Source organism: Podarcis vaucheri (assembly GCF_965113315.1).
Source record: "Podarcis vaucheri genome assembly, chromosome: 14".
Lineage (NCBI taxonomy): Eukaryota > Metazoa > Chordata > Lepidosauria > Squamata > Lacertidae > Podarcis > Podarcis vaucheri.
Genome location: NC_138752.1, coordinates 36514221 through 36526697, shown reverse-complemented (window position 1 = coordinate 36526697; position 12477 = coordinate 36514221). Strand labels below are relative to the sequence as shown.

Below are 12477 nucleotides of genomic sequence, written 5' to 3'. Positions count from 1 at the left end.
TATTTGACTTGTATATGAGGCTGGCTATTTATAAATACTATCATTCTACTCATTTGATGAAATGTTAACACACTGGGGAAGGGTGCCCTGATAAAGCAGAGAGGAGGCAGGGGTTGTGCTAGCTGAACCATAGGGAACTGTGGTTGCAATTCCAGTTTTTCTGCTGGCTCCTAATTTGGCCTTGATCAACAATATCTACAGGGCAATCCTGTGTTTGCTTAATTGGAAGTAAGTCCCACTGTTTTCAATAAATGTGCATAACAGAGGAGGGGGATCACTGCTGCAATCCAGGGCCACATTCCCTGCAGGGTAATGTACCGGGGACGCATGCTGGCAGTGGGTGGGGCCAGAGTGGGTGGTGGGAGGAGCCACAGATATAAATGTTCTTGAATCTGGAATATAGAGTACCCTGCTTCATTTTTCATTATGGCTAGCTCAGAATTCCCATTCCTAAGCAGGTCTGCTCAGAGCCCCACAGGGGTTGCTCTCAAATGAGAATTAAAAAGAGTTGAGTTTTTAAGTACAGTTTACAAACACTACTACTGTTCTAAAAAGGAAGAGAAAGTGGTTCTTTTCTAACTTTAATGTGCTACATACACCACAATCCCACTACCCATTTCTTCTCGGACTGTTGGAGGGTAAAACCTTGCACCCCCCAAAGACATGCAACTGTTAAAAAGGTTTGAAAATCCAAAGAAAACCCCACATAAATTTATTTTCATCATACAACACACGACACCTCACAGTTGCCCTGAGACTACCTTGAAGCAAGGTGTGGGGAGGCATGTTTAAAAAGCCAGGAGAGGAAGAAAAGAACAGGAAACAAGGAACCGTGGAGGGCTGGACAAATGAGGCAGCTTCTGGTGGTGCTGAAGTCTGCATAAAATGAGACTGGGGCTCATGTGTGGTCTCCAGGCTCAAGGTTATCCATCTATGGTGCATAAGAATGCAGCCTGACAGTGCAATCCACATAACTCTTAACATAGTGCCTTTCTGCTTAATTTGTTGGCTTGTCAGTTTAGAGGAAAGGTGAGTAAGAGTTGACATGATGGGCATCTATCTGGTTAGCCACCATTAAGAACAAAATGCTGAACAATTGGCCTTTGATCTGATGCAGCAGATTTCTTAGTATCCATCCATCCATCCATCCATCCATCCATCCATCCATCCATCCAAGAGAAGAGCTTGCTGGATCAGGCAGAAGGTCCATTGTCACAATGACCATCCAAACACCTGCAAGAACCCAAGCAGAACCTGGGAGCAACAGCGCTCTCCCCTCCTCTGATTCCAAACAATGTGTACTCAGAAGCATTGCTGCCTCTGACAGTGGAGGGGAAACACAGCTATTGTGGCTAGTGGCTACTGATACCTCTACCCTCCATGAATTTGTTTAACCTTCTTTTAAAGCCACTACCTTGTGGGAGTGAGTTCCACAGATTACTATATGCCTTGCAAAACAGTACTTTCTTTTTCAGCATTCAGCTTCATGGGATGCCACAGTTCTTGTGCCTTCAGAGAGAGGGGAATAACTTTCCTCTGCCCAGTCTACTTTTTTCCACACCACCAATAATTTTGTAGACCTATCTATCATGAGCCCTCTTACTCACCTTTTCTCTAAACTAAAAATCCAGAAAGTTGTAACATTTCATCAGATAAAGAGAAATACATGCATACATACACTTTCAGATAGATTTATAGATTTATTTTTTTAAAAAAGGCTGAGAACCATTGAGAACCCGTGACAAAGGGTTACACTAATGTAAACAATCTGGAAGTTGGGCATATCCAAATCAGTCAGCCATGGCGGCTTCTCCAATTTTATGGTTCTCGCTGGCAGGTGCAGCCAATTAGCCTAATAGCAAGCAGAAAATCAGAGAGAGAGAGAGAAAAGGCTGGAGGAATATACAGAGGAAAAATAAAGAGGCGAAGGGAAAGAGAGGAAAACTGCAAGATGAAGGCATGGAAAGACAGGAAGACGTTTTACAGGCAGAGGGGTTGCATCCGACTCTCCTTGCTCCCACCGTACATGTGTGTTCACTACAACTTCTGAAAGAGTGCACAAACTGCATGATATACACATGATGGGAGGCCCTGCTTTTTCCAGGTTTTCCAAATGCGCAGATTAAGCCTAAGCAACCTGTATTGCACACATGGAGGTTCCTTCAGAAGCTATATGCTGAATGGGTTTAGCGGGCAAGCCTAAGGCAGCAGCCATGATCCAGCTCCATCCTCTATGGCGTCATCCTAATGTGTGAATGATCCTAGAGGGCTGGCAACTGATCAGGAAAAAGAAAACTCTATCCTGGTTAGGGATGGCAAATGCGTCAGTTTTGGTCTCTCTCTGTTTCTCATTTTCCCCATCTTAGATTCATTTCTCCACACTTTCACATCAGTTTGCAATTAAAAAAAATCCTCATGAAAATTCATCAGCATTTTGGTGCAAATTTCTCTTAATAAACACATTTTTTAACTGACTAATCTAAATATTTTTGTAAGCAATTTCCTCTAACATAACACATTTTTATATGCTATTTTCACAAATACATGCACTTTTATGCATACCCAAGTATATTCATTTTTGTACACATTACTTGGCGGGAGTACAGCATTGCAAAATTCAGAGAAATGCAAATTTCAAACGATGGTTGCATTTCAGTTGCTGCGTTGTTGTGGGAAGCACAGTTTTAGTAGGTTTGCCTTTCAATGCAGGTTGAACAAAGTTTCTTCCCCATCCCACCTGTTGGCCTGTCATGCAAGCTTATGAAAGACGCAGGAGCCCTGCCAGAATGGAAGGTGGCAATGCGAGCTTGATTCAAATCCTCAGTAAGGAAATAGGCAGGAAGAACAACCCAAAATTCACAAGAGACACTGTGCAAGTCACTGAAATGGAAGAAACAAATAACTTTGAAAGCTTGCAGCAGGGGCAGGAAGAGGTTCTTTATTTCCTTGGGTGGGGGGGACATGGGAAACTTGCTTCTATTCTTATATTTGCTGTAGGCAGCGCTTAGAAAGTTAAATCTCTTGTATCTGTAAGCAGAGATACAACCGTACCAGTGAGGTGTTCCCCAGAAACAGAACACTCAGAAGAAAATATCCAAGTTAGACTACTAGCAGAAAAAACAAGGATGGGTGTATTAAATAATTTCCCCTGCTTTCTATGCTCTGAATACCCATTGGATGTGAGAAAGGGGCATGTGCGTCTTGGAGAGGATGCAGGCACAGTGGCGTAGCGTGGGTTCTCAGCACCCGGGGCAAGGCAAGTAATTTGCGCCCCCTAACCCGTGGATTTGCGTCCCCTAACCCTAACCCCCAGATGTTGCGCACGGTGCGGCCGGCCCCCCCTGCACCCCCCACGCTACGCCACTGTGCCTGCATCCTCTCACAGTGGCTACCTATCTGTAAACAGCAGGAGAAATGTATCAGTGGGGACTTAGTGATGACAGAAAACTTCACCTGTTTTATTTCTGCCTGTTGTGCTGCTGTTTAAAGGTATAAGCAGCCCACTGGGGGTGGATATGTGGCAAACGAAGAATGTAGTTTAGGCTCCAAGCCTGAAGCACTTATTATTTAACTAAGCAGGTGCGCCTGGGAGTAGCAGGCATGCCCTAGAGATGGTCTGTGCTAATGAGAGTGGGGTTTTTTTTTAATAGAAAGCCTTCAATAAAAGCTGATTCTCTCTAACTTCCCTCCCCACCCCCCACCCCAAAGCTCAGGACTTTTTCTCAGAGGCTGTAAAGCAGCAGTGAATGTAAAGAATTTGTCGCTATGCACTGCTAAGTTCTGCCTTCCCCAGCTGTCAGAGGCTCAGCCAGCCACTGGAAAAGCTGTGGGGCCCAAACAGATGCACAGAGTTGGGGGGTGGCAGGAGGAAATGCGGACATGGAGGGATGGCAGACTGCGCCAAGAGAAGCTGGCTCCAGCAAAATAGCTGTATTGCAGCCCAATTCTGCACATTTACTCCCAAGTCTGACTCCTCCAGTTTCAATGCACCAGTGCACTCATGCTGATTTCCTTCTGGAGCTTTTGCTATAGTGTTGACTCTTTTATTTTTATTTTGGGATTTGTACCCTATCCTTTACAAGAGCCTCTCCCAACCTGTGCCCTCCAGGTGTTTTACACAACACCCACCAGCCGCAGCCAGCATGGTTGCTGGTTGGGGTAGTGGGAGTTATCCATCTGATAGCTTTGCTGATGCCACCGATGTGCTCATCGCTGACATGAAATCTGTTCTCCAGATTTCAGAGGGTGGTGCATTTTAACAGCTAATATTTAAAATAATCTTTGGTGGGGCCTACTCACATGAAACTCCACTGATGCAGCAGTGCTGCACAAATCCTAGGCATAGCAGTTTATAAAGGCTTTAACATAAAATAGCTCAGTTGGTAGAGCATGAGACTCTCAGTCTCAGGGTCATGGGTTTGAGCCCCATGTTGGGCAAAAAGATCGGTTGGACTAGATGATCCTTGTGGTCCCTTCCAGCTCTGCAAATCTATGAAGTCCAACTGAGGCACCAGGACTTGTGCTCCAATGAAGTGCGCACAGGACTGCAATTTGAGGCTTGCTTACTACTGCAGTAGAAACCTTTTGTTGTCATTATATTGTCCAAGATGACAGGAAAGATACCCACCCTCTATTATCCAGTGAACACATAGCTTATAATTGCCAATCTGATTTACATACCTATTTGGATATATGCACTGCGTATATTAGTTCATTTGTTTAAATTAGAATTGATGGAATACTCCTGTTGTTAATGTCAGCAGGCAATGTTTAAATCTTTATTCATTCCTTCTTCTGTTATATTTGCAGTCTTTTTTTAAAAAATAAACCTGTTCTATTCTGTAATTTATTATATCATATCATAACATATCACATAACATAACATAACAAAACAAAGATTTATATTTTGTTAGTGAACAATTTTACGAATAGAATATATGGTATTCCTGAAATTGCTCACTGCCACAGTAAGAACCTTTTGTACAATTAGATTATATATTTGGTTGAATTAAATCAGGGTTTTCCCCAAGTTGTCAGTATTGACCCCTGGGGTCATTAGGACTATGCAGGGGGTGGATAAAAGACCTTGGGGTAAAAAAAGTCCTAGGGAGGGAAAAGATGTTAATGAGTTATAATGTGAAAAATTGAATTGGGAACTCTGAGCCTCAGAAACAAGGGTCATGTGCACATCTCTTGCCACCAGGGAACCTTTGTGTTTAATAAGATGAATCCACAATGCAACAGTATTCCTTTTTAACATTTTATGATTCCTAGTCACAGTGCTCAATATTGATTACATGCCAGTATTTCTTGATTTTAATTCATTGATGTTCCTAAGACTCTTCGTCGGGATCAACAACTTTATAATCTCCTCAAGGGGACCAATGAACTCAAGCATTTTGGGGAACGGGGACCTGATTTAAAAGGCATTGCGTAAAGGCTTACTTTGTTTACTCAACCACCTTAAAAACAAACACACCCCACTGTACCCCCACTCTTCCTCCAGCCCATGTCAGAGGGTATATTAACCTATGCCCTCGAAACACCTGCCGTCCTGTCCTTTATTGTACGGGAGGCCTAGTCTTAATTTTCTTGTTGAGCGCTTGGCTGGGAAGGATTACTTCACAACCAAAGTTCGCGGAGTTCAAGGGCCGGGGCCCTTAGGGACGCCTGAGAGCGATCTTTTGCCATTCGCTCTGCCTGCCAGCTCAGCGCGGCGGCCCTCAGGAATTCCCCCAGCTGCTGTTTTATTTCAGATAAGCCCCTCATGGCACTGCTGTCCGTCCCCCCTCCATCCGCCTCTTCTGCAGACCTTGTACATCTACAATAGAGGGGGAAGAGAAGGAATCATCAGCACCGCCAAAGGCTTATTCTTCATCCCATAGGCCTCGAGCCCTTTTCACTGGTGGAGCGGCATTAAAGACTCCAGTTCTCTTCGCTTTTGTCATTCCCTCCTTTGTAATGGAGTGATTCACAAATTCAGGCTTTTATCTCCCTGGAAAAAAAGGGGGAAGCAGCGGGGGAAGAAGGAAGAAAAAAATGGTGGTGGGGGGTTGCAAGAGGAAAGTGAAAGGCTACAATGAAGAGGGGGAAATGGCGGGAAATGTCTCCTCAGAGGTCCCATTGTGCGCCTTTGCCGTGTTACAAGGGTAAACACACTAATCATGTGTGAGAAGGAGGCCTTGGGCCCCGGTAGGGAATTCACTGAAAAGCTGCACATTCTTCACCGTTGTGGTTTTTCTTTTTTCTTTTCCTCCCCCCAAGAGCTTTGGGAAAAATCACGCACCAGAAGAGAGTTTTTCTTCTTCTTCGTCTTCCCTTCTCCTGATTTGCCCGAGAGCTCTTGAGTGCAGAAAAGAGCCTGGCATATTGAGCTAGCTAGGCATTTTCATTACATGCATGGTCATGAGTGACTGTGTTGGGGAAACACCCCACAGGATTTCTTCACAGCTTTCTGGGATTCGAGAAAGGATCCCTGCAGCCCCTCACAATGGCTACCTCTCCTGTGGCATGTTCTTATGTGAGGGCTGCCAGGTGGGAGCTGCTAGAAATGGTTTGGCATAGCCAAGAACACCACACTGCATGGCAGGATGATAGCACGTTTCCCATTATTATACATCCATAGGTAATAGAGCTCCTGTTTAAAGCAGGGACAGTCCTGAGTTTGTAACTTTTGTCCTTGCTTCATACACATGTTGATTTGGTTTCTCTGTCTCCAGGGAGCAATTTTTAAAATGTTGGCTACTAGGCACAGGTATAGGTTAAGCTGGAAGAAGAGCAAACTGAGTCTTTGTGTGTGTGTGTGTGTGTGTGTGTGTGAGAGAGAGAGAGAGAGAGAGAGAGAGAGAGAGAGAGAGAGAGAGAATGGTGTGCATATGAGAAAGTGAATGGGTGTGTGTGTGAATGTGGTATGTATGTACATAGGCACATAAGGAAGCTGCCTTATTATGGTCCATCTATGTCAGCACTGGGATGCGGGTGGCACTGTGGGATAAACCACAGAGCCTAGGACTTGCCGATCAGAAGGTCGGCGGTTCAAATCCCCGCGACGGGGTGAGCTCCGTTGCTCGGTCCCTGCTCCGGCCAACCGAGCAGTTCGAAAGCATGTCAAAGTGCAAGTAGATAAATAGGTACCGCTCTGGTGGGAAGGTAAACGGCGTTTCCGTGCGCTGCTCTGGTTCACCAGAAGCGGCTTAGTCATGCTGGCCACATGACCCGGAAGCTGTATGCCGGCTCCCTTGGCCAGTAAAGCGAGATGAGCGCCACAACCCCAGAGTCGGTCACAACTGGACCTAATGGTCAGGGGTCCCTTTACCTTTATGTCAACACTAAGGTAGCAGCTCTCCAGGCTTTCAGACAGATGTCTCCCTCAGTCCTAGCTGGAGATGCCATGGACTGAACCTGGAACCATCTTCATGCAAAGGATGTGCCGTTCTCCTGAGCTGTGGCCCTTTTGTGATAATGTGCTTTGGCCTTATCCGCTTTCCCCCCACCTACCATCACTTCACTTTTCCCCAGGGAAAACGTCCTCATGGGGGGGGGGAGTGTTCCACAGCCTAGTTCAGAAGTTCCCATCTTTCAGGTTTCAGCCCCTTCCTTGGCACCTGCAAGTTATATCACTCGGTGAGACACAGGTGCATCTTGGGTCTACTGTGCATGCATAGGGATGTGCATACACACATGAACACTAAGGTGCCATCCTAAAGCTTCATTCTGAAAGTTGAAAAGGACAAAATGATGCCTGTTACAAGCTCTCCTCCCTGAGCTGGATCCCTCCTTCCACAAGACTCTTGGTCATTCCACTCTTGGTCCTCTTTGAGTAACTAATCTTAAAGAGAATGCATAATATGCCATGCTCTTGGGCATGAACCCCACTGCTCCAGCATCTCATGTAGTCAGAGGAGTGACTCCAAAGTCGTAACAGGGTTGTACATTATGTGCATATGTCCTAAAGCAGTGCTCTTCAATCTTGGTACCCCAGAAATTGTTGAACTAACCTTGATGGCTATGTTCTGCCTCTGTTGTTGGAAGCAGTATCCCTCTGAATACTGTTTGTCAAGGACCACAAGTGGGGAGATGGCTGTTGCACTCAGGTCCTGCTTCCTTGCGCCCCACTGGCATATTTTTGTCCATTGTGAGAACAGGATGCTGGACTAGATGGGCCCCTGGCCTGATCCGGCAATGTTTTTCTTATGCTCTTGTGGACAGTGACTCTCATCATGCCCAGTCAACTTAGCCAATGGTCAAGGATGATGACAATTGTAGTTCAACAACATATGTGGACCAAAGGTTGAAAAATACTGTTCTAGAACCATTCCTGTGGGAAGTCCACAACACACATGTCCAACAGCAGCTTGGAAGTGCTTCACACCATCACAGTCACATTTAAGACAGAATGGAAGTGACAAGGAAGAGAGAGACCTATGACTTTTTGATTCAGCCACTGAAAAGTCAAAGGCTGGTTGTGCCATGTCAAGAAAACAAGCTTTGTTTGTGCTTACAGATCATTCATCGCTCATGTTGCTTCTCTTGCTCACTCTCTTTTCTCTCCCATTGTGACAGGAGCTGACACACTGTTTTTCATCCTGCTGAGGAAATATTAATTTGGACGTGTCCCTGGAGGGGCATGTTTTCCTTTTGATACAGGTTTACTGAATTCTGTGCCAAGGTACCAAGGTTCATGAGGTTCTGTATAGCAAATAATTAAGCCAGTACGTTTGAGTTACAGCAGGAGCCGAGCAGAAGTCCTTGATAGAAATGCACCTAAGCTGCACTACAGCCATGTTGCTTGTACCATCTGTTAGTGTGGAAATACTCATATTACTAGAAACATACTCCTGTTAACATTAATGTGAGGCAGGGGGAAATTGGCAGGCGAGTGACAATGGGTTGTAGCCTACTATCATTTATTCAGAGTATACCTACTGGAATTCAGAGATCCACTCATGTTCATTCATTTCTTTTTTTCCCCATTTCTTTTTATTGAGTTTCACTTAAATAACCAAAAGAAAAAACAAATCAACAATTTCAAAAGAGATATCCAAACATAACACAAAAATAACATCATGTTCATTCATTTCAATAGGTCTACTCAGAATAGGACTAACATTAGATACAAACCAGTGTCCTGAACAGAGCTACACCTGGCCTCACTGGATCTTTATCCACACACACAACTGTGGACCAATTTCACATAGGCAAAAGCACAGGACTTTGCAAGCCCTGATGATCAGCTGATGAGCAAGGCCTGCAAATGTCATATGTAATGATAGGTGTAGGGCAGTTAGGCATGAATTATCCAAAACAGGCAGGGGAGGGGGTCGAATGAGGTCCATGGGCTGGAGGTTCCCCATTGTTTCAAGCAGAGGGCTGTCCTTTGTAAAGTAAACCGCATGACCACGCTAAAATGGAATAGTTCCCTGGATTACCATTGATGGGACTGTACATAATTCTCTGCATCATCACTGGGCAGAACTCCAGGAAATGACCGTGTTGTGGTGTGATCGTTCATATGAAGAGCAGTTGATGTTTCTGTGTGTTTGGTTTGAGCTGCCTTGCTTTTGATTTGGAGTCTACAGCCTACCTTGAGCTCTCTTTCATTTGTTCTCATTTCCTCTGGTTTGGTTTGGCCATCCTTTGCTTTCTTTTTCTTTCCTTTTTCAAATAAGTCTTTCTATAGCACTGAAATTGGCTGCAGCCCAAACACTGCTGTGGAATGAGAGAGATGTGGGGAAGTGGGAGGGGGAGCTTGAATCTGACACAGGGCAGAGGGCAGCAAAAACAACAAAGGAAAAAAATTGACATGGGGAAAGAGAAGAATAAATGTTTCGCTTTGGCAGAAAAGGCTATCTGATTTGGCCAAAAAAGCCCTCGTTAAATCAAAACAAGATATTTTTCTCCTGGGCAGAAACCCCACCGGATGTGCACAGTATTAAATGCAATAATTTAAATGAGAGGAATGCATTGGGGAGGAGAGCCAAAATCTATGTTGTTTCATGAGCTGTTTTCTCTTTCCGCCTTTTTCCTTCCTCTTTGCTTTCTGCCATTCTCTCCCCTATGCACCCAGGGCAATTTGTCTGTGTGTTTCTAATGTGATATGAGACTTTTCTTGCTTAAACTGCAAACACTTTTCCATGGTACAGTCGTACCTTGGAAGTAAAACGGAATCTGCTGGAAGTGCATTCGACATCCAACATGTTCGGAAACCAGAGCACACCTTCCAATTGACTGCAGGAGCGTCCTGTAGCCAATTGGAAGCCACGCCGGATGTTTGGCTTCCGAAAATTGTTCGAAAACCAGAACACTCACTTCCGGGTTTCAATCATTCGGGAGCCGATTTGTTTGGGAGCCAAGGCGTTTGGGATCCAAGGTATGACAAATAGCTAATGGGAAGCCATATATTTGAGCTCATCCACACTTACCTTCGCTCTGTGTTTCTGGGCACAGGTCCGGGGCTTTCCATGTCTGCATTTTACCACTGAATCAGAGCAAACGTCAATTTGGTTTTCCACGGATTCATATTTGCTCTGATTCAGTGGTAAAAACATGGTTTTTCCTCAGGAAAGCTCTAGGCATGGGCGTAGCCAGCATTTGGGGGGGCAGGACTTTTGTTAGTGGGGGCAGAACCAACATGATTGATCAGTTAGTTAAGTATTTCTATTGTTTTACTTGAGGGGGGCAGCTGCACCCTCTGGCTATGCCCATGGCTCCAGGGGGGAAAAACCCCCTGCTCAGACATGGACCTGGATCTGTGCCTAGAAAACACAGAATAAATGTAAGTGTGGATGAGCCCTATGTGTACTGTATATTAGGATAAATCATCATTAAAATGCTGGTGAGTTTTTGTGAGGCCTTAAAAAAAATCCAATATTGATGTGAAAATGAGGAGACCTGAAGACTGGGAGGGAAAGGAGGAACTGAGAGGAACTGAAATTAACAGGTTCACCCACCCCAACTCTATCCATGAGAGTGAGGGACTGGCTGGTGCTTTCGGGGGACCATGGTGTGTGAAAAGTAAAAATGAAAAATCTTCCAATGCCCCAGTAGAGAAAGGATTGGTGGGCTGAGGAAATGACTCATCAGGAAGGAAGCAGGAAGACCCCTTTGGGGAACGGCCCACGAGCTGCTAGCGTTTTGTGTTTGGGGATATATGGACTGTCTGGCTGTGTCGAAAGGAGCCCAGTGGGCAGGGAACAGTGCCACTGTCTACCTCCTGGCCTTTTCCCAACTCTCTCTAGTCATGCTCAGAGAAGTTGCAGGCTAATGCAAAGGGAGGGGGGAGCCGCAAATAAAGGCAGGGGGAATTCATTATTAGAGATGAAGGGCGGAGGGAATAACAAGGAGAAAGGACGGATGGGAATTTGGGAGCATGTAAGCATCGAAGCCAGGTCTCTTATGTTTGGCTGGGAAAATCATGTTTAACAAGCCCGCACAATGAGGCCTTGTGGGCTTGAGGCGTATGACAGAAATAAGGCCTGACAGCATCTAGGGTGGGAGCCTCTCGGGCCTCCTTCTCTCGCCTGCCCCTCCTCCAACAAAGCTTTTTCAGCCGTGCAGCCCGCTGCCGCCCACCACTGACAGCCCCAGCACCTCCCTGTTCCCACACTTCTCCAGCTCCGCGGCTGCTCAGGCGGCCGGCTCCAAATGAGTGAAGATGCAGAGCAAGAATTACCCAAGTAGCGCATTTTAGGGCGACGCCTCTTGACTGCTGCAAAGGCTTCATAAGGACATAAGAAGAGCTTGCCGGATCAGGGCCATTGGCAGCATCCTGGTCTCACAGTAGCTGAAACCTGTGGGAAACCAGCACAAGCGCACTCTCCCCTCCTGTGGTTTCCAGCAACTGAAGCATTACTGCCCCCAAATGTGGGGGCAGAGCGTAGCCAGTGTGGCTGGTAGCCATTGATAGCTCTCTCCTCCATGATTTTTCTATCCTTTGAAAAGCCATCCGGGTTGGTGGCCATCACTGTCTCCTGTGGGAGCAAGTTCCATGTGGCCCATAGTGTCCCCAGATTTGCTCTGGGTGGTTGGGGGAACCCCCAGAACAAATTTAGGAGACCTGCAGGGGGACGAGAAGGGGACAAAGTTCCATTGTGGATAGTGGAAGTCATTGTTGGCTCACAGCGCCACTCAGTGCTATACGGCATACAGTCCAGTGCATGTATTAGGAGAAAGGGTGCATAAAAATGAACATATTCATGAAAATAGTAATACAAAAATGTGTATTAGGGGAAAGTTTGTGCCAAAATGTGTACACAAGTCAAAGCTGCATGCAAATGTGTTTATTTGAAGAAACATGCACTCTAATGCTGATGGATTCTCATGAGGAGTTAGTTAAAAGAAAAAGGGAAATGCAAATTGCTGCAGAATTTAAGATTGGAAAGATGAGAAACTGAGAGAACCAAAATTGACTGATCCATCCATTCCTAGTTGTGGGTATCTTTCCAACAGAGGCCCACAGAATCAGTTAGTGCCAGGGAA

At 45.5% G+C, this 12477-nt stretch overlaps 1 long non-coding RNA gene across 1 annotated transcript; it reads right to left on the bottom strand.

The window, feature by feature from the left end:
* Positions 1-1687: 1687 nt before the first annotated feature.
* LOC309518674 lies at positions 1688-7020 on the bottom strand. Its single transcript, XR_014213583.1, has 2 exons — positions 5530-7020; positions 1688-2880 (listed from the first exon to the last, which is right to left on the bottom strand). It is a non-coding gene; the product is annotated as an uncharacterized lncRNA (long non-coding RNA).
* Between the last annotated feature and the right edge of the window lie 5457 nt (positions 7021-12477).